General features: G+C 39.9%; 1 long non-coding RNA gene across 1 annotated transcript; it reads right to left on the minus strand.

Annotated features, from left to right (window-relative positions):
* Positions 1-1,402: 1,402 nt before the first annotated feature.
* Positions 1,403-24,261, minus strand: LOC309860211. Its single transcript, XR_014309256.1, has 5 exons — positions 23,931-24,261; positions 18,723-18,799; positions 17,786-17,847; positions 7,239-7,326; positions 1,403-1,530 (listed from the first exon to the last, which is right to left on the minus strand). It is a non-coding gene; the product is annotated as an uncharacterized lncRNA (long non-coding RNA).
* Positions 24,262-27,841: the final 3,580 nt, after the last annotated feature.

Here is a 27,841-nt window from a genome sequence, read left to right on the forward strand (position 1 = left end):
TTCTGATATCTTTTAGCAATGTGCCACACAAACCCTGGCAAGAGTAGGGCTCATCTCCATGGCGTTGGAAAGTCAATTGAGCTATGCTCATGAAGAGAATACATGTCACTATATGAAAGAATGTATGCAGTTTCTAGAAATACTTAGCTTGGTACAGGGCCAAGGATCCTCATTTTTGTTATTCTCAGACTGCCTTTCCAAATAGCTTTAATGAAAAGAACTCTTGACTTTTCCATATCTTGAAGATTCCAATCGCTTGTGTTATTCTAATCTCAACACATTCAAGTGCCTCCTGGACTCCCTGTTCCACTCAGGAGTTTTCCTTCCTGTACTAAAGGAATCTTCCTTAGTCACAGAAAATATGTATGCTTATTTGGTGAAATAAGTCATAAAATATAAAAGATGTGTTGCAGATAAAAACATTTAATTGGCTTAAAATGATTATTACACACATTAGCAATGTCATCCTAAGAGGTAGAATATTGGATGCAAGGAGGAAAGGAAGGGAAATGAGGCAAATATTTTAAAATTCATACCATATACCAGAAGCCAGGATGCCAGCATTTACCGGGCTTAACAGGCACCAACCTCTACACTAGCACTTTTATGCCCACTTTCTCTCATATAATCATCACACATATTCTTTGACCTGGTAAAGCAGATCCCTTTTTTCCAAATGGGGAAACCTTATCAGAAAAGGGATAACCTGCCCAAGGTCCTTTATCTAAGAAGTGGTGAGTTCAGAACTTAAACTCCCAGATCAAGATTCCAAATCTAAGATTTCTTATGCTACCATTTCATGTGCCCCACTGTTGACTTAAGCAGAGGGTAGAGTCTTGACCTTTATAATTGGAAAGAGTAGGGGTGTGGAATACAATTTTTGACCAGTTTACAGCAACAGGTACTATTATGTATATAGGAGGACAACTTCATTGCCCCTCTATACCACTGAGATAAAGATGCACCCCGAGCTTCTCGTTCAAATGAAGAATAAGCTAGATCTTGATCTTGCTTGAACCAGAGATCAACAGGTTTTAACAGAACTCTGAAATTTTGGAGTCTCCACTTATAATGATTTTGATGTGCTTGTATCGTGGGTCCAATAGCAGCTCAACTGTTTACACAGAGCAAGTTTTCCTTACTCACTCACCATCATCTCCTAGCTCATGGCTTTTCCTCCAAAACCTTCTCTGGGTATTTTCATAAATAGGCTTCATAATCAGAAATATAGAGAGAATCACAGCAATGCTAATTCCACCCCCGGGACTGGTTCCTGAAGGCAAGTTTCAGACCCTTCACTTGCTTTTCAGACAAGAGTAGAAATAATTGGGCTGCACTAGGTCTATTTTTATGAAATAATTCTGAAGAACAGTCATTAGGTAGAGAAGATCCTACCTTCTCCATCTCCACGGGCCTGCTAAATGAGGACAGCAGTTTGTGAAAAGGCGGTTGTAAGCTTTTAAAACCACCACATTTCATGCGATAGTTGGTTTCTTACATATTTCAATGGGCATGACCTGGAAACCCAAACTAAAAAGAAAAATATCCATCGTTAGCTTTCATTTATTAACAGTTCTTCTCTACAATGTCCAGGACTAGGTGATATGCTCAGGGGAAAAAAAAAATACATACATATATGTATATGTATGTATGTATGTATGTATATACATATATAAATAAATTTGTACCATAAAAGCAAATGTCATGATTATTAAACTATGGGAGAGTCTGTCAGTTGGTGGGATATTTGTTTTTATGGTGGGTCCCCGGGGTGGCGGGGGAGGTGGACCTGAGCAGCACCCGGTTCCCAAACTGAGCTCTGTTTCCCGAGATTTGCACTTACCTCAGTGTCTCTCACTTACACAAGTGGTTTAGGATAACTGAAAATGTCCAGGCTAAAGACGCTGTCTCTAACTAATCCTGGTCCTGCTGGCAAAATTCACTCCATTTAATAAATTCCCTCAACTCAAAACCGTGTGGATAGGACTAGGTGATTTCCAAGTTTTTCCAGAAGCTTCAAATTCTGAAAGCTGCTTCTTCTACTCCCTTCACCTTATCTACACACAGGCTTCTTGGTCTCTTCCCCTTCCCATGCAAATGCCACTGGAGGGAGGGGTGACTGTCTGAACTGGTCTGGTTGTCAGACTCCAGGACACAGAGGGGGCCATTTTCACAATGAAGCAGGGTCACTGTAAGGGGAACGCTCACTTGGGAGTGGAATGCACTTAGAAGTGGCTTTCCTTTCCTGCTCTCAGGCATGCAGCTGGAGTGGGAAGTGGACCCCAGGCTTGTTTTCTGAGCCGCTCTACTTCCTCTTCTCTGGCAACAGCCAAGCCTGAGCCCACACCCCCAGATGCAGCTTTGAGGCCATCTCAGGCACCGGGATGGAAAAAACTGCATTTTTCCCATAGTCTGTTTTTCTGTCTCTCCCTGTCCTTCCGTTCCTGGGAAGCTGGCAGCTGATGGACTGGGGGTGACTAGCTGGGAGGGAACTGAGACACTGGGCTCATACAGTCCTGTTGACTCTACTGGAGATCTATGGACGGAGACCTCAAGCCCGAAACCAACTGCCGAACATGTAGTTTTGGCCATTTACTCTTCATGAGCTCCATTTGGGTATGCTTTCCCAGAGAAAATTCCAGGGAGGATGGGAGATGGGGCTGGATAGGTGGGAGGCAGATGTTGTGAATTCCTTGGCTCTAACACTACTGTCACCAAGAATAGCACAACTACCAGTAAGATGGTTTGGAGAACACTCTTTGATTCCAGAAACAAATATACACAACTTTATCAGAAGTTAGCTTAGACCCTAATTCATAGAGTTCGCAAAAAATATAAGCTCTTACCTGACAAATATATGGCAAAAATTCACCTGTCTGAATCTATTCACATATAGCCTAGACCTCTATCTTTCTCAGAGTATCTCTAGTTCTATCACGTTCTTTCCCCATCTGTTCCTCTCTCACTCACACACGTACACACACGCACGCGTGCACACACCCACTCTACCGTGTGACCATGCAGGTGTATCCCAGCATCACATGGAGAGGTACTAAGAATCTACTCTTTCCCAACAAGCCATCTGCAGCAGGAAGCCTCCTGAACCAGAGCCCAAGAAGAACTAATATACTTGGTCTCAGTTTTCCCTCTCCGGAGCCCACACACAAGCCCACCTCCTAACACACACAGCATGTGGCTTATCCACCCCAGCATTTTCCCACCCACTGGGAGCTCTGCACCTCAAACACGTTACTGCAACGATGGGGAGTGGATTCTCAAGAACATATCCTGGACCGAGAAAACGTGCGGGCAAGAGGCAGCTACCCTGTGTGTCCAGTGAGCGCACAGTGCCCTCCTCTCCGGCGAAGTCAAACCGAATGTCTATCCCGCTTTCCTGGAGGGCAGTGACCTACTGATAATGCAACTCTCCAGGTCCTTGGCCTCCCATCCTGTCCTGAGAATCCTGTCACTTCCACACCGTTGACTGGAGTCTAAAGGCTGCTTCGGGTACAGAAGAAAAGGAAATAAAGTTGAGAGAGTACGCAGCAGCCATCTCCTCAGGCAGTTACAAAAACTGAGCTGTAAGGATGATGTCTGGTTTCCCAGAGAAGAAAGGGGAAAGAGGAACGACAAAAACACTCAAGAGTCATCAAACTCCAGAGTTCTTTCCACAGTGATAACAAGTGCAGGCTACATCAAAGACTTTGCGCTTTTCCTAATACGCCCTGAGCAGCTCGCAAGCTGTTGCCATTAAGCGACTCTAATGTTTTCTAATGCACAAGCACATTGATAGTAATTAGACATGGGATACTTCTTTCTGTTCCAGAACCTTAATGCTGGAGCCTAGCAGAGGAAGTCTGGCTGAGTCTCCTCAGTTACAATGGCTACTCTCCTGTACCATTTCCTTTTTTAAAGGGGGGGGGGCGTATGTGATGTGGGGTAGAGTGACAGGCTGGTGCCAAACCCAGGGTGGTCCCCATGGAGCCCAGAGAGGGAAAGCTGTACCAGGGGGCACCCTCTGCACCATACCACAGCAGGGCAGGGCTGTGGTGAGGGAAAGGGAGGGAGAAGGAAAGATGGGAATAACTTTCCTTGGCGACTTTCCCATTTCCCCACGGGGCAGACCAAAGGTGCTCAGTGACACTGCATTCCTTAGGACCGCAAGGGGTAAAGAAGTCCTTTCCGGAATGATCACGTGTGCTCCTTACCCCATCTGGCTTCCTCAGCCTCCAAGGCAAAAACACAAACACCTACGTCTCCCACATATAATTTGCTGCCCTAGCCAAGATTGCTCCCAAAGATTACATTTGATATCTATTGTAAAAATATTACATAGTCAGAATAAAATCTTCCTTTATGCAGAGTAGTATGCTGTGAAAAGTAAAATTCCTCTCCCGCATACCCCCCACGACGTGCCCTGGCCACAAGTAACCACACTGCACCGTTTATCTTATATCCTTCAAGAAGTGATTTATGCATATGCAATTGAATCTGTATATAATACTTTTAAAAATATTCACAGGGAATCACACAGAGCTTACTGTTTCATCACTTGCTTTTTTAACTTAATATATTTGGACATTTTTCCATGTCCATATACTCAGCAAATCTACTCAGATCTAATTTATTCTTCATAAGAACTGAATATTGTTTGGGCAGACCATAATTTAATGAGTCCTCTCTTTAGTGGTCATTAGGTAACTTCCAGTTGCTTGTTATTACAAACCATGCTGCAGTTAAATTATTTGTATATATATCTTTGTGAACCTGAGCAAGCATATCTTAGAAGTGGAATCCTTGGCTTAAAAAGTATGCACGTTGTAAATTTAGACAGATGAAATCATATTGCTCTCTCAACAATAATAATGGAAAGTCAAATGTTGGCTTTTCCACATTCTTGCCAACACGCAGTATTCATCAGTAGCTGAAAGTTGTATTTTATCGTCTAACTAAATTTTCATTTCTTTAATTATGAAGAAAATTGGGAATATACCCACTCATTATAAATCCTCAGTGTGCATTTATAATGCCCTATTTGCACAAACACAGATACATACCCAGAAACACATTTCCTTCATGAATTTCTTATTCATGCCCTTCAGTCATTTTCTTAAGAACATATCTGTATCTATGAAATTATTATGTCTTTATCATATATATCCACATTTTTTTCCTACTTCATCCTTTGAATTGTTCATACTTGGTTTACAGTATGATTATAATACTGAAGTTTCCAATTTTTTTAAAACATAACATAACATCTGGGTTTTATGTCAGACCCCAAGGGCTGGCTACCCCACTCCAAATTCTTTTTTAAATTACTAGTATTTTCTTCCAACACTATTATTACTTAATTCTTTCAGTGTAAACGTTTTAATCTCTTGGAATTTATTTTGGTGTAAGACAGGAGGTAAAGAACCGACTATATATTATTCCCAAATACAATTTATTACATAATCTAATTTTGGTGTTTTAATTCCAAATACTAACCTACATGTCAAATTCAAAACATATGCAGGTTATTTCTAGAGTCTAATCTGTTTTATTGATTTGCTACTTCTACCTTGATTATAAGCTGATTTAATTACTCTAACTTTATTATGCATTTCAATATCTGGTAGAGCTAGTCTTTCTTCCTAGCTTTTCTTTAATATGTTTTATTTTCAAGCTAGAAAAGTTGCAGGCAGATTCTCTCTTCCAGGATGGTGGCTTGGGTTTGCTTTGAGGGGTCAATGCCCCTGTTCTGTGAAAAACCACTTGAGAGGGTCCGGGGTTAGGCGATATTCACCCATAGCTGCGAGAGAACAACTAGAATGTAAACCCACATGCACTCTGTTCCATTTGAAGCCAAAGGTTCTATTTAGAAATGTAAATGGGGTAGATTTTTTTAAAAAGAGATCTAGGGGGATGCCTGGGTGGCTCAGCTGGTTAAGCAGCTGCCTTCAGCTCAGGTCATGATCCCAGCATCCTGGGATCGAGTCCCACGTCGGGCTCCTTGCTCAGCAGGGAGCCTGCTTCTCCCTCTGCCTCTGCCTGCCTCTCTGTCTGCCTGTGCTCACTCTCTCTCTGAAAAATAAATAAATAAAATCTTTAAAATAAAAAAAGAGAGAGAGATCTAGGTTTCTATAGTTTATATAGCCAACAGAGAAATGTTCCTTCCTAAGTGTGGCATTTTAACGTCCCACTCATATACACGAGCACACGTGGCACAGAGATGGGATGGAAGAGCCAGCCTCAGAGAGGGGGCTGTGTGGGGTCCTGATGTCCCCTCACTCTCCCAGGCCACAGAGATCATAAACAAGGACAGTCTGAGATTGGCAGTCCATCCTGGGCCTGGGCGCTTTATGACACAATTAGTGTCATAGACAGTGAAACACCCTGAATTAGGAAAAGGTATGCTGTTAAACTTCAGAGTTCTGATGTATTCTAGAGCCGTCAGAGAAAATTTTAGGCTGCTTTTAAGGAAACAGTCTGGAGCCATGGAAACTTGACCAAGGTTAAAGGGCCCACAGCGACCACAGAGCGAAATGCAAACAGGCTCATGAAGCGACTCACCTTGAAATGGCCACAGGCCCTAACCGATTACAACCAGGCACAGTTCCTCAGATTACCAAAAAGGGAAAATTCCATACATTTCCCATATTCCTTCACTCTGCTTGTAACTATGGCCCCTCTTCACAGACACCACCCCCTCTTCATAGACAGTCTCTCGTTTGCTGTCCTGCCCACTGTTCCCTTGCAGTGTAGTCAATAAACTTGTATCTCCTTTGCTCTGCCTTGGGTGAGTCCTTTCACTGACCCTGCTACTCACTGGCTTGCACCCAACTGGGTGGGTTGCTCTCACCTTGGGGGCCCCATCTGATCAAGAAAGACACCACAAAAACCTTATTCCTGTGGCCTCTTCTCTTTTAGGGAATGAATATTCCTACTCTCCTTGAAGGAGATGGGGAAACATGGATTTGGGGGTGCTTTAGGTTTGGGGAGTAAAAAAAGATGTGCTTGAGAGCATGGCCCCGGGGTTGGTTAAGCAGCAAGCTGGGGGCTTCACTGGAAGGGGAGTTGGGGAAAGAGACATACCTGTGGATGAGCTCATGGAGGGGCTTTGAAGGCTCCCGTAACTAAAATTCTTTTTGCATTCTCTTTCTTATTATTTCCTTTCGAAACCCCCAGACCTTCATAAAGCTTCAGACCATCTAACAGGCAATTATGGAGGGATTAAGGGACGTGACTGTGCCCACCTAGAGAAGAATAGTCAAGAGGCATCCAGCTACAGATGGACAAGATCCATGGAAACAGTGGGATTCAGAGGAGTCGGCAGGCAATGACCTGGCAGAGGACAGAGAGCAGCAGTTAGGTGGCTGAAGTGGCAACAACTCTGACCGATTTCTGTACTACGAGCATTTCCTGGGGAATCCCAGAGAACACATAAGTATTCTGGAATTTCTACAGGCAGTGAATTTAGTTACTAAGGGGGGAATGTGGGGTGCCTGGGTGGCTCAGTGGGTTGAGCATCTGACTCTTGATTTCAGCTCAGGTCATGATCTCAGGATCCTGAGATTGAGCCCCTCTCCCCCAGCCAGCTGCAGAGCTCAGTGGGGAGTCTGCTTGAAATTCTCTCTCCCACTGACCTGCCCCTTCTCCCACTCGCAGGCCCTCTCCTTCTCAAAACAATATTGAAATTTAAAAAAAAAAAAAAAAAAAAAAAAAAAAAACTAAGGGGAAATGTGGCTTCATATCTATTGACAAAGGGTCATTTCTGCAACAAATATTTGATTTTTGTAACCCCTTAAGGTGAAGTATGCTTTTACTCACTAATTAAACTACGTTTTTCAGATAGGCCAGCTGGTGTCTCAGCCTCACCCAGCTGACACAGTTTTCAAATAGTCCAGTAAATCCTATCAAGGCGGGAAGATTCTCTATCCTAAACAAATGAACAAAAATTAAGATCTGACTTATCCAGGTAGTTACCCCAATCCTACTCTTAGCAGACTGAGGACTCTTGGTTGCAGCCTTTGCTGGTGAGCAGGGAGAGCCCCCGAAGGTGGACCTGGCCATTTCCTCAGGGGTCTGGCCTGGGGAAGACTTTGCTCTTCCAGGTACTGCTAAATAAAAATAATTACAGAACTGAGGCTCCTCTGAGCCCACACTACCCTTTCCCTCCGATCTCCCAACCTAGGTGAGCAGATCTACCCCTAGAGCCTTCCTTGGTGCCCTTAAACTGCCTTTTGAGTCCTTGTGTTTCAATACAAGCTTCCTTTGATATTCCTTTGAATTCAATTTAAACCAGATATAAATTTGGATGTGGGGAGATACCCGTACCCCCCTACAGACAACTTTTAATGTGATTCTCACTTACAGCTATGCAGTCTTTAAGCAGTCATGGAAGACCATATTTTGACTCAGGTGCCACTGGTCCTTAGGAGTTCACTGATATATTTAATATGCATTTATAAGCATGTATCTTTTGTATTCACAGCCCTATGCCATGGATAATAGAGATATAGATGATAATATTAGCTTCTATTTCAAGAGTATTTTTTTAAAAATAATTTCCAAATGCATTACCTCCTCTAATCCTAAATAGAAGAATTGTCTGTGCCTTGAAAGATACATAGACTCCTGGGGAACAATATATCCCACACCAATGCAAAAATATAATGAACTTTATACTTTATGTCATGTTTCATAAAATAACAAAATTAACATGAGGTCAACTTACTCTTAGAAAGATTCTTGGAGAGAGCTGACTCAGAGTAGTTTGTGCGGGTTTTTTTTCTTTCTTTTTTTTAAATCTTGGGATGAGCATGAATGAATTTTTTTGGGTGTTGGGGAATGGAGGGGCACAGGGAGAGGGAGAGAGAATCCCAAGTAAGCCCCATGACCAGTGTGGGGCCTGACACAGGGTTTAATCCCATGGCTCAGAGATCATGACCTGAGCTGAGATCAAGAGTCGAACACTCAACTGACTGAGCAAGCTATCCAGGTGTTCTGAACATGAATGAATTTTTTTTTAATTTATTCATTTTTTAAAAAAGATTTTATTTATTTACTTGACAGAGAGAGAGAGACAGCAAAAAAGGAACACAAGCACAGGGAGTGAGAGACGGAGATGGAGGCTTGCCACTGAGCTGGAAGCCCAATGCGGGACTCAATCCCAGGACCCTAGGATCATGACCTGAGCTAAAGGCAGACGCTCAATCACTGAGCCACCCACAGGCCCCTAAAATTTATTTTTCATATAATCACAGTATAGAAATTTTGGAAAATGAAGATTAAAACACCCCTATCCTAAGTGATATTATTAGCATGCATATGAAAATGAAAATAATGGCATGGAAGCATATACTGGAGTGTTTCTTTCCATTAATTTTTTTAATATGCTACCTATCCGTATCTACATATACATTTTTTAAAGACTTTTTTTTTTTAAGATTGTATTTATTTATTTGACAGAGAGAGAAAGATCACAAGTAGGCAGAAAGGCAGGCAAAGAGAGGGGGAAGCAGGCTCCCTGCTGAGCAGAGAGCCTGATGCGGGGCTCCATCCCAGGACACAGAGACCACGACCTAAGCTGAAGGCAGAAGCTTAACCCACTGAGCCACCCAGGTGCCCCTGTATCTACATATACATTTTAACTAACATTAAGGTATAAGTACTTACATGCTACTGCGAGTGTTCATAACCACCATTTTGATATTTTTATCCTATTAAAACCAGTGAATATATGACAAAGTATCATATAACCATGGCTCTAGTACTAGAACTACAAAGTTTTCCAACTTCTCAACTATTCTGACCAAAGTAGTCTTCCCATATCATTGTTTCTTTAAGGTAGTTATCCACAGGAAACTTATTTTAAACAAATCTGTCTTAAGTTTGAGCTTTCTTGTTGAAACTATGGTAAATTCTTGCAAAACTAAGATGATTAAAACCCTAAAGATTTTTGTTGCATCTCTTACTTATTTAAATCTATGTTCCTTTTTGAGTGACTAATCCTTCCCTATAATTTTTTCCTGACTGCTTTGTTCCTCTCAAGGCAAACAACATATTTTTCTGTCAACTTTTTGTTACACAAATGCAGAACCATTAACATCAACAAAACAATCTAAAATAAAAGTTGTACTTTCTTTAAGAACAAAACAGTAAACACACACACACACACAGATCAGTAGATATCAAGTGTTCTCTTTGGCTTGAATTAAAGAGTAAACCATCTTGGACTTGTGGAATCACTTCAGCACACTTAAGATAGAGTTAGGAATACATCTTCTTCAGTAATACAGTGGATTATTTGTTTCAGCTTCTATTTATTTTCTGTCTTTTTCCCCCCAAACCTGTTTGCATGAGAACAAGAAATGTTCCTGATTTCCCACCTGCCTCACACCATTCTGCTATTCCTTTAATTAGTCAGTCTTCTTGAAATCACCTTTTCCATTCCTCCCACATTGTTCTAATTCTATGCACTGATCCCGCCCTTGAGCTGTTCACAGGGCTTGCTAGCATCCCATTGGTGGTAGATTATACAAGGGAAAGCAAATCCACATGTTCTATTACATTTAAAGGTTCACATCCAGAAATGTTTACTGTGGATTCTCTGCAATAACTCCTAGACACTTTTTTCTTACAGGGAATTTCAGTGCAGATCATTTGAAAAGTGGAAATGTGTGCACTTATGGTAGAAACAAAAGCTGCAGGACCAAATTCCTCCAGCCAGAGAAAAGAAAAGATCCACAGGACACATGCATTTCCAAATGCCTCAGTATAAATTTCAGCACGTCAGATATAACTAGGAGAACTTCATAAGATTGCTTAGCTATTTAAGCCCTATATACAAAGAATATTGGGAAAATTACAAACAAAAAAATGTTAAAGTCTTTTTATGTTTATGTTGTTTCGAAAGAAATATGTCTTCACTATACAAATTCAAAATTCACTGAAAAGCACAAAGAAGAAAATAAAATCCACCAGGGATAATTTAATCCTTTATGTCCAGAGAACCATACTGTTCAAATGATAGGATTTTTTTTTAATAAAATTGGAATCAGGCTCCGCATCATGATCTCCAGTCATGCTTTTTTCAATTAACAGTATACCAGGAATAATTTTCTATGTTATTGGTGTTCTAAAACATTTTGGTCTCATTCTGTAGATGGATATGCCATAGATTGGCTAATTCTTGTTTTTTCTTTTAGCAGTTGTGGGGTTTTATTTTTCTATTACAAGTAACAATAATTGTGATGACATAAATTTTTTGCACATTTCTTATTATTTTCTTAGGCAAGATTTTTTAGAAAAACTAGTTTCACTGATCAAAAAACACAAACAATTGTAGAGACTCTTAGAAAAGGTTGTGAGTTGCCCATGAAGGATATTCCCTTCTTTTAATCTATGAAAATGTACCATACATATTCTTTTCTACTTTTAAATTTTTAAAAATCAAGTGTGATAGGGACGCCTGGGTGGCTCAGTTGGTTAAGCGGCTGCCTTCGGCTCAGGTCATGATCCCAGCGTCCTGGGATTGAGTCCCACATCCATCGGGCTCCTTGCTCGGCAGGGAGCCTGCTTCTCCCTCTGCCTCTGCCTGCCATTCTGTCTGCCTATGCTTACTCTCTCCCCCTCTCTCTCTCTGATAAATAAATAAAATCTTTAAAAAAAAATTAAGTGTGATATTGTTAACCAACTTCTAAAATAATGTAAGTGGGCCTATGTATCCACCCTTTAGTCCCTTCACACATTTAATCCTTTTATTTCTGCAAAAATTTTTAACCAGAAAAATAGCGTTTGTCCCACCCTGGTAGTACCTAGAAGATGACCATAGTTCCTTTCAACCTTATTCCTTAACCCCTTCAATCAAAGCTTTCCCAGAAAGAGAATCTTAAGATTGAAATAGAAAATTACTACGTCTGATTGAAAAAATAACTACAAAGACTTTGAGACTCCAAGGTGGTCACCTAATGTTCTAACGGTCCAGCACCCTTCTCTCTCTTGATCTATTCAATATTTTTGGTGGGGGTGGGGGTGGGGGTAACAACAGCTGCCTCATTTCACCTGTTTACAGTAAAGCTGCCAGTTAGCATCTTGCTCCTGTCGCAGTAAGTCATTCATCCCTTCGATAATTATTGAGCACCTTCTTTGCACTATGCACTAATCTAAGATCTTGAAATTCAGCAGTGAGCAAAAGTGAAAATGTTCCTGCTTTCCTGGAGCTTAGGTCTGTGTTGGGGAGAAACTTAACATGTCTGTCTTCATATTGCTTCTGTTTCCCTTGGTGCTGGACAGCTTAGAAGCTTCTGATGGGCCCTCCACATAGGCATGTAAATCACTGAAGGAATTTTGCTTACAGCCAAGATTTGTAAAGGCTGCTTTTTTGCCCTAAACCTTCCTCTCTTGGGGAGAGAAGGAAGTACATACAGATATGACTATGTTATATCTAAGATTTTACAGGAACAACATGACCAGATCCCTGTACCCAAAGATCAGCTGACCAAGGACAAAGAAGTCACGTGACCTTCCTTGGACGTCTACAGACGTCAGTCACCTATTGACTCAATCCTCTTCCACTTCTACTTTTTGCTGACATTAAAGAAGCTTTAGTTTCAGGCTGAGGGGAAATGGTTTTTGGGGATAATAGTCTCTAATCTCCTCGGTGTGCTGGCTTTCCACGCAAAATCACTTTCCTACCCCAACATCTTGCCTCTTGACTTACTGGCCTGTTGTGTCACAAGCAGAGGAGCTTGGACTGGTTCTAGACCCTAGTTGGAAGAGTTGGCCAAGTTAGACTAAATGGAGTTGCTTTCTAGAATTTTATATGCAGATGGTGAGAAAAATATGCTTTCTTTCCCCCTTGATTGAGAGTTGTAAAGGTACTATTTTTTAATTAATTAATTAATTAATTAATTTTAAGCTCTATGTCGAACATGGGGCTTGAACTCACCACCCCAAGATCAAGAGTCCCAAGTTCTACTGACTAAACCAGTCAGGTGCCCCTAAAGATACTACTGGAGAGCTCCCAGAAGCCATGTCCTCTGCTATGTGAGGACACCAGAAGAATGAAGCCAATAAGTACTGTAGAAGCTGAGAAAAAAAGCTGGAGAGCCACAGTTCTGGGGCTATTTATCATCCCCAGCCATAACCTTATGTTTCCCAGTTATGAGAGACCTTATAACATGCCCTCTGCCTTTTTGTCCTTAACCTATTTGTCTAACACAGACTCTGGTCCCACGTCTTAGAAGATGGGATCTGGGAGGACTAAAAAGCCAGCAGCAGAAGAGGAGATGCTAAGCTTCTATCTATGTGCTTCTTTTTCCTTTGCTTCTGGAGGACTTTAAGTATTTCACCTCCCCCCACATTTCATTCATTTAACAAACATTTTTTCAGCAATGACTGTGCATCGAGTAGTCTTCTAGGGACTACGGACGGACGCAGTGGTAAACAATACGTATGGAAATTCCTATCCTTATAGATTTCAGTTTCCAGTGGAGCCAGCTAGACAATAATTAAACTAAGAAAGAGAGTGGTGACACCAAATAAACGAGCAGGAAAGGAGACTCGAGTGCTGAGGAAGGGGAGGTAAGGGATTGTTCTTTTATGTAGAACAACTTGGGAGGGACTTGCTTTTAAGGAGTGGAGGGTGGAGTGGAGGAGACCAGAAGGCCAGGTGGGAACAAATAAATTGGGGGAGAGTTGAGGGAATGTGATTAGGAAATAGAGAGGAGCAGCTAGGAAATGCCTTGACCCCACACAGATAAGTCAGCTCTTAGTGCCCAGTCACTGGGAATAGTCTTGACTCTAAGACCAGAACTAATTTGAAGGGAAACAGAAAAAGGTGTTAAAGGATATCACAGACTTAGTTTGCCCTGTTCTTTTAATAAAGAGATGAAATGCTGTAATGAAGGATGGAGTGTCAAAATTATCCTTTTGAGCATACTTAATAAGGGATCCCCATCTAAGTCAGCCCTGGTATCCAATCGACCTGTACCCACCATTGTTCTTGCCTGAAGAGTCATGGTAGGGGGTCAGATTGAAATCTAGAGCAAGGAATCCTTAGCTAAGATTCCAGGAGACACAAATGCCATAAAATTAGGTAACAACGACAACTCTAGGGACAGACAGACACTTTTAGTACACACATACATACAACCACCATCTACCATACACACATACATATAGATACACACATCTATTATATATACAAACATCTATTTTATATATGTACACACACACACACACACACACACACACACTATCACTGAGACCCAAGATAAATTGAAATGAGGCACCTTTCTCTGTCAAGGAGAAACGATACCACTATTAGCTAAAACCTCAACCTCCTCTCTTTAAAAGATAAAGTAAGTCACGAACGTGCGGAGGATTGCTGCCCTTCTAAATCAGGGGCCCTCCCCTTCTCTATATCACTTGTTTGTGAAACAGGAGATCGAATTAAGGGGCTCAGAAAAGTGATAGATCACCTGGATTTAAAACCCAAGAATCTCAGAATCAGCATCTTGTGGGCCTACGGACCCCAGAGAAGCAAGCCTGGGAGGTTGGCTCATCAGAGAATCACAAAGACCTTGAAAGGTAACCTATCCCCTCCTCTTCCCACCTGGATGCCCCCCCCCGTCTATTCATAGGCACCTAATCCACCTTTATTCTGCCGTCTCATGCTTGGCCTTCCTTTCCTCACTTATAAAATATTATAAAGGTTAGATCAAATTTTCATTAAAGTCCTCTCAGCGTAAATTCATCCAGTCCTCAGTGTTAGGAACCAAAGGATCACCCGCGCAAGGACAACTACACTTCACAAATGCTCACTAAGTCACGTGTTGGCATCGATCCCAAGGGGATGAGACAAGTCATATAAAACTTCTGTCCCCAAAGGGCTCTCTCTCGTCTGTAAACAATACTTTTAAGAAAGTTTTCTACTTAATTTGAAGGCTTTATATAGTTAGAACACAATCCAGTCTCTTTAAGGGGGGAAAAAAAAAGATCCTTTAGTTAGAAGAAAGAGGAACCATTTTTTAACAGTACTGGGAAATTCTGTGGTAATAAAGGCTGTACTAAGTGATAAACTACCAGTTCCTTCTGTGGCGGCCTTTGTGGAAAAGGTGCTAGGAAATCCAGGGCCAGGCTACAAATAGCCCCAACCACAGAGGCTTAGAAAGGGACCAACGGCAGTTCCCAACAATATGACTAACTGGGACTGACCCTGAGCGGAAGTCCAAGGAGCTGTGCAGAAGATCAGTACCCTGTGGGGAGGGAGAACTGACTGAGACCTCAGGGCGCCATAGCCCCACCCCCAGACCTTTGTCTGGGCTTCTCTCAGATCTACTTGTGGTGGTTACTGTTTCTAAGTAGAGGGTCCATTTCAAGAGCCTCATTCTGTTCCTTTTACAAATAACTAACATTTCTATAAGAAGTACATCCCCGGCCCTCTCCAACATTCCCCTCTTATACAAGCCTAACTGACAGACCTCAGGTTACCCCACAGACTCATGCATGAGTTCCCTGAGAAAGGGAATGGCGGTGCTCTGATGAGCTTAGCCTTTCATCTCCTTCCTGCATCATGAAGCCCCAGAGGATGAGAAAGTGTGGTGATTCCCAAGTCTGCAGAGACCTGCTCGGAAGACCGAGGGTGGGGCCCAGGCAACTACATGGGGAACGCACGCAAAATTCCACACATGGGGAACTGAGAGTGACCTCGCTAACTGGTCATGGACTCACAGCCCAGGAAGCCTCAGAAACCACAAGCCAAGATCCCTGGGTTCCAGCCCAGCTGGAAACTGTATGGCCTAAGGGAAAGCTCCTTTGAGAAGGAGCCTCTGCTTCAGTTTCCTAAAGAAGGGATTTAAACCTCTTCCGGGCCACTTACACTTTTGTGGTATTTGGCATTTGAAGGTAACACCTTAATGGGATCAGGACTGTAGCGGGGAAATACCATACTCGGGCACAGTTCCAGGCATTTACAGCAGACGGAGGGAGAGGGAACTTGTTTGCCCCAGCATCAGATCACGTGGCTAGCCCCTCTGCACAAGCAGGCAGGAGCTGAGCCGGCCATCGGACCTGCACTGCCACAGCATCCTGCACTGTCCGAAAGTTCTCGAATCCCTTCAGCTTCTGGATGTGCGGCACTGTTATCCCTGATGAAGGCTTAAAGGAACTTGTCTGGGATACCGTGACACCTCAGACAATCTCTTTGTAAGTTATAAAACACTACAGCAACATCAGCTGGCTTATTATTACTCTTATTATTGCCATCAGATGAGGTGTTGGGCTACTCACCTGGCAGGTATGAGTAGTTTAGACCAAATCTGTCTTCATTACTGAGGTCAAGCCCCAAACCCTAACCACTCACTTAAGGTGAATTACTCTTGTGTGTCATCTTCATACTAGAAGGATATTGGTGGACGCCAATGAGAGCTTAGAACAATAATTTGTTCCAGTGCTCATTGTGCTTTGTTAACCTTGGATGGACATTAATGAACAAGTGTCAGTTTCATTCCAACTTGTAGAACAAGTGGAACAATGAATGCAGTGGGACCCTGTACTATAAACTTGACATGTCTCATTATTTAGAAACTGCCTGAAGAAAATTCTAGGAAGAAGCTTGGTTTATTCGTAAGAACTAATGTGTTCACTTCTATTTTTCTCCTAGTTTATGGCATTTCTCAATATGTTGGTAAATCACCTGATGTAATGGTCTGAAATTCCATGTGGGTAAAATGGGGTTAATAAATCATAACTGAAATCATCATTAGTGAGCTCCCTAACAACCCCAGATTAGTCTTCGGTTTCCAGGTTTTTCCTAATGCTCCAAAATAAAAAGCTCAGCAACATATCAGTGTAACTGGTCATACTAATGTTCTCTGCTACGTCATCCCATCCTCAAGAGAATATGCTAAGAAAGGAATTGATTATAATCAGAATTACATGCCACCATAGCTTAGCTGTCCTCTTATACTAACCTCTAGTTCTAAAATAATGCCTCCTATTTTTAAAATGTGGTTGGTATTTTTAAACAAAACATAGAGCAGCAATAAGATGACAAGAGTAGCCAAGACCAAAATGAATGAATAATTCTTCTATCTCAAAGAATAGCCACAAGTAAGGACATGCAGACTGTTGCTGTCTCAAAAGCACTGCACATCTATCTTAGTGACGGAAGAATCTAACAATTAACTAAATGTTTGATGTGGGTGCGCCTGCATGGCTCAGTGGGTTAAAGCCTCTGTCTTCGGCTCAGGTCATGATCTCAGGGTCCTGGAATCAAGCCCCGCATCGGGCTCCCTGCTCAGCAGGGAACGTGCTTCCTCCTCTCTCTCTGCCTGCTTTTCTGCCCAATAGTGATCTCTCTTTGTCTAATAAATAAATAAAATCTTTTTTAAAAATTCTGGAAAAAGAAAGAAAGAAAGAAAGAAAGAAAGAAAGAAAGAAATGTTTGATGAGTACAACGTACTAAACTTTCAGATCACGGCTGAATTTCCCCTCCTTTTAGTCAAAATGTATTGGACTCATGTCCACCTAGGCAAAGGCAGATAGGGAAGGGTAACGAATGTAACTGTAATATAATAGTCATTAATCAAGTCATTTTAGAATCACAAATTATAGTTGACGAGAGGGAGACATCCGTGTCAGCAATATGGTTGACTCGACTTGTACAGAAACTGCTCTAGGAACAGCCCTAACACTTAAAAATGCTGCATGAAATCATTTTAAACCCTTTTTAATTCATGGCTGGAGTCAGTGGGGAAAGAAGTATGTAAGAGCTAAAAGGCAGGCGTTAGCTTACCATTAACCCTAGGAGGTTTGGAGCCTGGGATTTAACAGACATAAGGGAGACTGGAAACAAATCTGTGAAAACAAGGGGAGAAGTCAGTCAGAGACTCTAATTGAAACTGAAACTCCTTCCCTTACCAAGGATTTTCATCCTTGAGGGAGACAATAAGAATACATGACTCTCTTGATCTTGGCTGTGGAAGGAGTTGGGAAAAAGGCTCCCCTTAGAATTCCAAGCTATGGAAGCAATCTAAGTGCCCATCAATAGATGAATAGATAAAGATGTGATATATACATAAAATGGAATATTATTCAGCCATTAAAAAAGAATGAGCTCTTGCCACTTGTGACAAAATGGATGGAGCTAGAGGGTATTACGCTAAGTGAAATAAACCAGAGAGATACAGACAAATACCGTATGATACCACTTACACGTGGAATCTAAAAAATAAAACAGACAAAGCAGAACCAGACCCATAAATACAGAAAACAAACTGGTGGTTGCCAGGAGAGGTGTGTAGGAGGATGGGCAAAATGGATGAAGGGGAGGGGGAGGTATCGGCTTCCAGTTATGGAATGAATAAGTCAGAGGGATGAAAGGTACAGCATAGGGAATATAGTCAACAGGATAGTGTTGTATGGTGACAGATGGTTGTTATACTTCTGGTGGGCATAGCATAATGTACAAACTTATCCAATCTTTATGCTGAACGTCTGAAATTAATGTACCATTATGAGTCAGCTATACTTCAGTAAAAAAATGGCATGTCAAAACTCACAAAACAACTAGAGACAAATGTATAATTTTAAAATGTCTTAGCAAATAAGACTAAAACTCAGTGAAATAAACATCCGTCTCAAGAAAGTCTAAACACATAGCAAATTAAAATAAAGTAAGAAAATGTAAGATAATGAAGAAAAGAAATTAATGAATTAGAAATAATACTTACAACAGAAAATATAAACCAGGCCAAAACCTGTGTTCTTAAAAAAACTAATACGATTTATCGATTCTTGAAGACACTAGCTGAAGAAAAAAGAAGAGATGAATTAGATAAATTCCTAGGAAAATAAAATGTACAAAAACAGATACAGAAGAAATAGTAAATCTGAACAGTCTATAACAATTTGAAAATCTAAGTCTATAATTAAAAACCTGTACAAAAAAAATCATAGTTTCCCAGAAAGTTGACTTTATAGGCTAAGATTACCAAAGAATGTACAAAGACTTCAACTGTACACACAGTATCCAACACAATTTATGAAGTCATAGTAACTTCACTATAAAGTTTGCTAACTACATTGCAACAAAAGAAAAGTTATAAAATAAACCTCACTCAAGAAGGTAAATGCAAGAAATCTTAATATATTAGCAAAACAAACCTGGTAATTTATTTGAGAAGGCAGGGAAGATTTATGCAAGAAACAAGGTAAAAGACTTTATTTATAAAGATTGAAAACTACATTAAATTAGATTGTGCCTAATAACAAAATAAACAATCCACACCAAAAAATAATTAAATAAATGACCCAATTAAAAAAAAAAATGGGACAAAGACCTTAATAGACACCTTGTCAAAGAAGACACACAAATGACAAACAAGCATATAAAAAGATACTCTATATCATAGACCATCAGGGAAATGTAAATTAAAACAATGAGATACCACTACACACCTATTAGAATGGCTGAAATCCAGGACACTGACAACACCAAATGCTGGCCAGTATGTGGGACAACAAGGGCTCCCATTCACTGCTAGTGGGAAGGTAAAATGGTACAGCTACTTTGGAAGACAATTTGTCTGTCTCTAACAAAACTAAAAATATCCCTATATGTGATTCAGCAATTGCACTCCTTGGTATTTACCCAAGGGAATGGAAAACTTTCGTGTGGTTTTGTTCACCCAAAAACTTGCACATGAATGTTTATAGCAGCTTTATTCCTAATTTGCCAGAACCTGGAAGCAACCAAGATGTCCTTCAGTACACAAATGGATAAATTATAGTACATTCAGAAAATGGAATATTATTCAGTGCTAAAAATAAAAGAGCTATCAAGCCATGAAAAGACATGGAGAAACCTTAAATGCATGCTGCTAAGTGAAAAAAGCCAGTCTCATAAGTCTGTATACTGCATGATTCCAACTATACCACATTCTTGCAAAGGCAAAACTATGGAGACAGCAAAATCATCAGTGGTTTCCAGGGGTCTGGAAGGATGAATAGGTAGAGCATAGAGAATTTTTAGAGCATTGAAACTACTCTGTCTGATACCATAATGGTGGTTACATGTCCTTACACATTTGGCAAACCCATGGGATATATAACACAGAATGAGCCCTCATGTAAACTATGGACTTCAATTAATAATAATTCATCAATTTTGGGTCATCAATTGTAACAAATATACGACTGTAATGAGTGATGTTGTCATCTGTAGTCATGTGACAAGAGAGATTTGATGAACCTGAAAGAAGTCTTCCGAGTTGATCAAGGTCTAATGCAATGGGGCATAGTAGCACACGTCCTGGGAACTGGGAGGACAGGTAAGCTTTAGAATCTAAAAAAGCAGCCTTTGATTTGCTTTTCCACCTCCTCCTAGGTACGTGTCAGGGAATTCATCCAACCACTAATAGCCACAACCTTCTTCAGCAAAAGGAAATGTTCATTAGGATAACATCTTATGAGTATTTAAATCATAAGACAAGATCCCCTCTGTCAATGGGAATTAGAAGTCTGAGACCAAATGAACCAGTAAAAATATCTTTTATGGTTCCTTTTCTGAAATCTGTTTAGCACATCTAACGACACTTTTGTAGGGAGACTTCTCTAAAAACCACTGAGGAAATGAGCTAGAGATGAATAGCCAATTGGTGAAATGCTTCTATTGGTTGAATTTTCATATTTTTATTCTTATCTTTTTATCTCTTAAACTAAGTAAACTGTAAACTAAGAACATAATTAAGACCTATGTCTAAACAGATGGCATTATAGACACTGTGAAGTTATTCCTGGTCAGAGCTTCTGCCTGGCAATTTGATACAGTGTTAAGACAATTTCAGTTTCTTAATTTCCTTCATATAGCAATCACTTAAATAATTGAAACAAATTTTCTAAGTCATATCCCTCCCTATTTATTCATAATTATCCAATCAATTGAAGTACTTTCCTGTAACTTCAACCATAATATAATAAGTGCTATAATCAGATAAGTTTAAAGTTTAATCAACTCAGACTTCTATGTCTATGGAAATGTTTTAGTAATCTAAATTAAAATCACCTACGATAATTCACTCACTCCTCTCAATGATATTTGGTAGTTCAAGGAGACACACATGTCGTGGGGTTAGCATTCAATGGCTCTGTATTGTATTAAGCAAAAGTCATTTTCTTTAAGTACAATGTAAATTGCATTTTAATATCTCTATAGATTTCCATGTTGGCAAGAGGAAAGCATAGCAAAATTTCTAAATAAATTTGAACAGAATTGCCCAGTGCTATTAATAATTTCATCTCCATATTTTAAAGATATGAATTTGCTTGCTTAAAAGCCATCTGATGAAACTTGTATTTTGAAGGGGAAGTAAGCTCAATTTCATTAAAGTCCATGGTGGCATAGGCAAAGTAAACATATGCAAGTTGTTTACGCTTTGGGAATACTTCACTCTGTTGTAAAACTCCGATTAGATTATATATATAACACATAATAGATTACACACATGCACAGAGGTCTATGGAGCTATTGGAGGCAAAAGTCTACAAAATCAGGAGGCCACTTCTGCATCTCTCAGTACACGGTGATATCAAATACTGTAAACTGCTGCTTTTTTCCAATTATATACTCTATTAACATTTTTAAAATGTAGGAAATTATAGGGAAAGAATAACAATAATTTATAAACCCACTATTAAAAATTTACTTATCTTTAACACTTTGAAAATATAGAAAAGTATAAAAAAGGAAATAATAAATAAATAAAATATTATTTTATTTATAATAGCTATATTTATAATAAACAAAACATAAGAATAAATAAAAGAATTTAAAAATAAATAAATAAATAAATCACCTGTAATGTCAATATCCAGAGATAATCACTTTTAACAGTTTGATATGCACACTTACACATATATGTACATATACATATATATATAAGAACTTACATATATCATTTTTTAAATTGTGATTTTATTACTATATATGCAGCTCCTTACCTGGAGTTTTTCCACTAGATATTGCACCATTAGTTTTCTTTTCATATTGTTAACTATATTTTCAAAACATGTTTGTTGTTGATGGCTGGAAAATATAACCCCTATGAGCACAGGGACTCTATCTTATTCATACAGCCTGTGCCAAGTATGCCATAATTTATTTAACCACTTTCCAATTTTTTAACATTTAGGCAGCTTCCAAATTTTCGCTGTCATAAATGTTACAATATTTTTTTATATATTTAATTTTTTTGTTAACATATAATGTTTCATTAGCCCCAGGGGCACAGGCCTGTGAATTCCCAGGTTTACACACTTCTCAGCACTCAGGGTAGCATATACCTTCCCCAGTGTCCATAACCCAACCACCCCTCCCCCCCCCTCCCCCACAACCCTCAGTTTGTTTTGTGAGATTAGGAGTCTCTTATGGTTTGTCTCCCTCCCAATCCTATCTTGTCTCCTTTATTCTTTTCCTGCGCCCCAAATCCTCCACATTGTATGAATTTTCCCACTATTTTCCTTTTGCCGAAAGCCGTTTAGTTTCTTTCTCTCTCCCACCCTCAGAGGAGAGTCCTATTTCGCCTAATGATTCTTTGAGATTTTGTGAGGCCGGTCTGGAAGGAAAGCAGTGAAGTTGAGGTTGAAGAGTAAGAGGCTGTGTGGGCTAGGACCGGAGGAGGACTCTTCCGAGATTTCGAAGATAAGATGCGGGAGAAGCTATGTGAGATAAAGCGACGGGAGAGGAGAGCTATTGCAGTGGTCTCTCTTAACCTCCTCACTGTGCTTTTAAAAATGCCAAGCATGAAAACAGAAGTGGAATCAGTTTTTTGTTTTGTTTTGTTTTGTTCTGTTTGCCTGCCCAACATTAATCTTTGACAATTAGGGCCCCCTAACTTCTGAAACAAACAACCCCCCAGATTTCATGGAAGCTTATTTCTTGCTCGTGTCACCGTCTAATGGGTGTTCAGTGGGTGGCCTTCATGAGATGATGTAGGAACTCAGCAACTTCCATGTGAGGGATTTGACATCCCCCAGGGCCTCTGAGTCCTACGCTTGTCCTTCTACATCCTGTGGGATGGAGAGCAAACAGAGAGAAACACCAGTCCTGCAGGAGCTTTAAGGGGCTGGAGTGATGGCATCCATCACTTTCACCCATTCCATTGCTGAAAATTCAGTTACTTAGTCCCCACTCAGCTGCAAGGGAAATCATGAATGTGGTCTATGCCATCCCTTCCGATTTTATGGATTTGTGGTAAAACCATAACAAAACAAAACAAACAAACAAAACTGCTACTTGGGGTGGCGGTGTTGTCTCGATCAAACGATGGACAAATAATGCTGTTCAGAATCTTCTTTCTAGGTATTTGAATATTGAGTAAAGTGACAAAAGGATAGGAAGCATGTGGGACTAGTTCATCCTGAGCTGGTGCCCTGCGGGGATCATTCATTGTTCCTTTGGCCCATCTTTTACCAGAACTAGATATCCAACGTTTCCTTCATATCCCACGGTTTATCCACATCCTTCCAACAAATACCCTTTTTTGCCTAAGTTAGCCACAGTTATTTTTTTGGTGCTTATAATCAAAGGACCTAATGAATACAGAACCTGAATTATTTTGAAATTGTGTCTGGTTGTTATTGTGATTAATCTGTGTTTCTTTGCTCATATAACCACTTTTGGATGGTGGCTCTATAAAGGTTACAGAAATAATGTTGAGATAAACTGATTTGTACACAAATCTTTACCTTATTTCTGATCATTTTCCCAAGCCAAATGCCTAGATCAACTCTATTTTTAAAAGCGTTTTAATACTAATTATATATTTCAGTCATTTAAATATCAATGCAAAATCTTTTCATATCATCAGCATTCCATTTCAACTTTAGAAAATTGTGTTTTCATCATTACGAGTAATAGCAAAGCACAAGAAAGCACTTACCACATAGTCTGACATTAAAGTTGGATTGCTGAATCTCATCATGAGTGAGCAATTCCTTACAGAAAGACTAGATCCTGTACAAGCTTTCCTGGAAGCTGTCCTGAGTTGCAAGAGGAAGCTGGGGAAATTGTGGCCAGATCAGTAGTGTGGGCTTCTGCAGCTTATTATTCTCTTATTCTTATCTCTTTTCCTCTAACCTGTGATGTCTCTTAGCATTCATGAAGCAACAGGGCACTAGCGGTTCTTCACCCAGAAGCCAGTCAGGTTGCCTGTGAGGTCTTGCTGTCGCATGACAACAAATTCTTTCAGAGAAGGTGGGCTTCTCTTCTTGGCTTAGGAAAGGGAATAAGAATTGTGAAATCAGATAACCATGTATCCCCAAAAGAGAAATAGGGAAAAGTTTTTTGTTGTTGTTGGTTTTAAGATTTATTTATCTGACGGGGAGAGAGAGAGAGAGAGAACAAGCAGGGAGAGTGGCAGGCAGAGGGGGAGGGAGAAGCAGGATTCCTGAGCAGGGGAGCAGGGAGCCTAAGGCAGGGTTTGATCCCAGGACCTGGGATCATGACCTGAAACAAAGGCAGACACTTAACCAACTGAGCCACCCAGGTGCCCCAAGGGAAAAAGCTTTAAAAAAAATATGTAAAAAGGAAAGGTTTTTTTGAGACTTACATACAGAGGGCAATTCTTATATAATAATACTCAACTTTGAAATGAGAATAACTGTCACCAGTTAAAATTTAACTCCATTATGGCCAACTCAGCCCTATATTTTGTTGTTAGAGTTATTGTGCTGCTTGAAAAATACACCCTTTATCAAAATATTAGCATAAAATATTTAATTAGTACTTAACCCAAAATATGATATAATAACTACTCAAAGAACAAGCACAAAATTAGCTAAAGATAGACATTTTTAACATGCAATACAAAGGTGTGGATCAAATACTTTAAATAAAATTTAAATTGGATAGTGTTTCTTTTTTTTTTTTTTAATATAATTTTTTATTTTTTATAAACATATATTTTTATCCCCAGGGGTACAGGTCTGTGAATCACCAGGTTTACACACTTCACATCACTCACCAAAACACATACCCTCCCCAATGTCCATAATACCACCCCCTTCTCCCAAACCCCCTCCCCCCAGCAACCCTCAGTTTGTTTTGTGAGATTAAGAGTCACTTCTGGTTTGTCTCCCTCCCAATCCCATCTTCTTTCATTTATTCTTCTCGTACCCACTTAAGCCCCCATGTTGCATCACCACTTCCTCATATCAGGGAGATCATATGATAGTTGTCTTTCTCTGCTTGACTTATTTCGCTAAGCATGATATGCTCTAGTTCCATCCATGTTGTCGCAAATGGCAAGATTTCATTTCTTTTGATGGCTGCATAGTATTCCATTGTGTATATATACCACATCTTCTTGATCCATTCATCTGTTGATGGACATCTAGGTTCTTTCCATAGTTTGGCTATTGTGGACATTGCTGCTATAAACATTCGAGTACACGTGCCCCTTTGGATCACTACGTTTGTATCTTTAGGGTAAATACCCAATAGTGCAATTGCTGGGTCATAGGGCAGTTCTATTTTCAACATTTTGAGGAACCTCCATGCTGTTTTCCAGAGAGGTTGCACCAGCTTGCATTCCCACCAACAGTGTAGGAGGGTTCCCCTTTCTCCGCATCCTCGCCAGCATCTGTCATTTCCTGACTTGTTGATTTTAGCCATTCTGACTGGTGTGAGGTGATATCGCATTGTGGTTTTGATTTGTATTTCCCTGATGCCAAGTGATATGGAGCATTTTTTCATGTGTCTGTTGGCCATCTGGATGTCTTCTTTGCAGAAATGTCTGTTCATGTCCTCTGCCCATTTCTTGATTGGATTATTTGTTCTTTGGGTGTTGAGTTTGCTAAGTTCTTTATAGATTCTGGACACTAGTCCTTTATCTGATATGTCGTTTGCAAATATCTTCTCCCATTCTGTCAGTTGTCTTTTGATTTTGTTAACTGTTTCCTTTGCTGTGCAAAAGCTTTTGATCTTGATGAAATCCCAATAGTTCATTTTTGCCCTTGCTTCCCTTGCCTTTGGCGTTGTTCCTAGGAAGATGTTGCTGCGGCTGAGGTCGAAGAGGTTGCTGCCTGTGTTCTCCTCAAGGATTTTGATGGATTCCTTTCGCACATTGAGGTCCTTCATCCATTTTGAGTCTATTTTTGTGTGTGGTGTAAGGAAATGGTCCAATTTCATTTTTCTGCATGTGGCTGTCCAATTTTCCCAGCACCATTTATTGAAGAGGCTGTCTTTTTTCCATTGGACATTCTTTCCTGCTTTGTCGAAGATTAGTTGACCATAGAGTTGAGAGTCTATTTCTGGGCTCTCTATTCTGTTCCATTGATCTATGGGTCTGTTTTTGTGCCAGTACCATGCTGTCTTGATGATGACAGCTTTGTAATAGAGCTTGAAGTCCGGGATTGTGATGCCACCAACGTTGGCTTTCTTTTTCAATATTCCTTTAGCTATTCGAGGTCTTTTCTGGTTCCATATAAATTTTAGAATTATTTGTTCCATTTCTTTGAAAAAGATGGATGGTACTTTGATAGGAATTGCATTAAATGTGTAGATTGCTTTAGGTAACATAGACATTTTCACAATATTTATTCTTCCAATCCAGGAGCATGGAACATTTTTCCATTTCTTTGTGTCTTCCTCAATTTCTTTCATGAGTACTTTATAGTTTTCTGAGTATAGATTCTGTGTCTCTTTGGTTAGGTTTATTCCTAGGTATCTTATGGTTTTGGGTGCAATTGTAAATGGGATTGACTCCTTAATTTCCCTTTCTTCTGTCTTGCTGTTGGTGTAGAGAAATGCAACTGATTTCTGTGCATTGATTTTATATCCTGACACTTTACTGAATTCCTGTATAAGTTCTAGCAGTTTTTGGATAGTGTTTCTTACCTTGAAAGCAAAGTCAGAAGAAAAAACAAAACCTTTTTTTTTAAGCCACCTATCAAAAAGATCCAGTATAATCATGTGAGCAAATCCTTTTCTTTTCTTTTCTTTTCTTTTTTTTAAGATTTTCTTTTTCTTTCTTTCTTTCAGAGAGTGAGAAAGAAAGTAGGAGTAGTGGGGAGAGGTGGAAGAGGCAGAGGGTGAGGGAGAAGCAAAGCAGACTCCTTGCAGAGAGTCTGATGTGGGACTCAACCCCAAGACTCTGGGATCTGAGCCAAAGGCAGACACTTAATTGACTGAGCCACTCAGGTGCCCAATCTTTAAGAGCCAAATAGGATAAACTTCTCTACTGAGCCCTGGAACAGTTTAAAGGAAAAGGATACATTCCAAATATATGTTAAAAGCAACATGATACTATTGCCAAACCTTAACAAAAAGAAAGCAACTAACCACGCTTATGTTGACCAAGAAAAACCTTAATAAAATATTAGAAGACATAACTGAATAGAATACTGAAAGCATAAGAGATCATGAGTAAGTGTAATTCATTCTAGACTGTAAGGATAATTTGATACTAGTAAATAAATTAATATACCATACTCTCTTAGCTGCCAAAAACATTTGTTTGATTCCAAATGTATTTGAGATTAAAAAAAAAAAAAAGAAATGTGACGTAGGATTGAATGGATATTGCGTGAATATTAAAAAATAATATACACTGTAACTGTAAAGCTGGCATTATGCTTAGTGGATAAATAATGGAAGTATTTCCTTTAAAGCCAGAAATCAGATATCTCAGACCAGTGCAATTGTTCAGTATCATTCTGAACATTGAAGAAAATGCAATTAATCAAGAAAATGAAATGAGGCATACATGTTTGAAGGGAGAATGCAAAATTATTAGTATTTCCAGTTAATATAATTTTCTACTTGTGTACTCCAGGAAAACAAACTGCAAAA

This window comes from Mustela nivalis, assembly GCF_964662115.1.
Source record: "Mustela nivalis genome assembly, chromosome: 2".
In the NCBI taxonomy this organism is placed as follows: Eukaryota; Metazoa; Chordata; class Mammalia; order Carnivora; family Mustelidae; genus Mustela; species Mustela nivalis.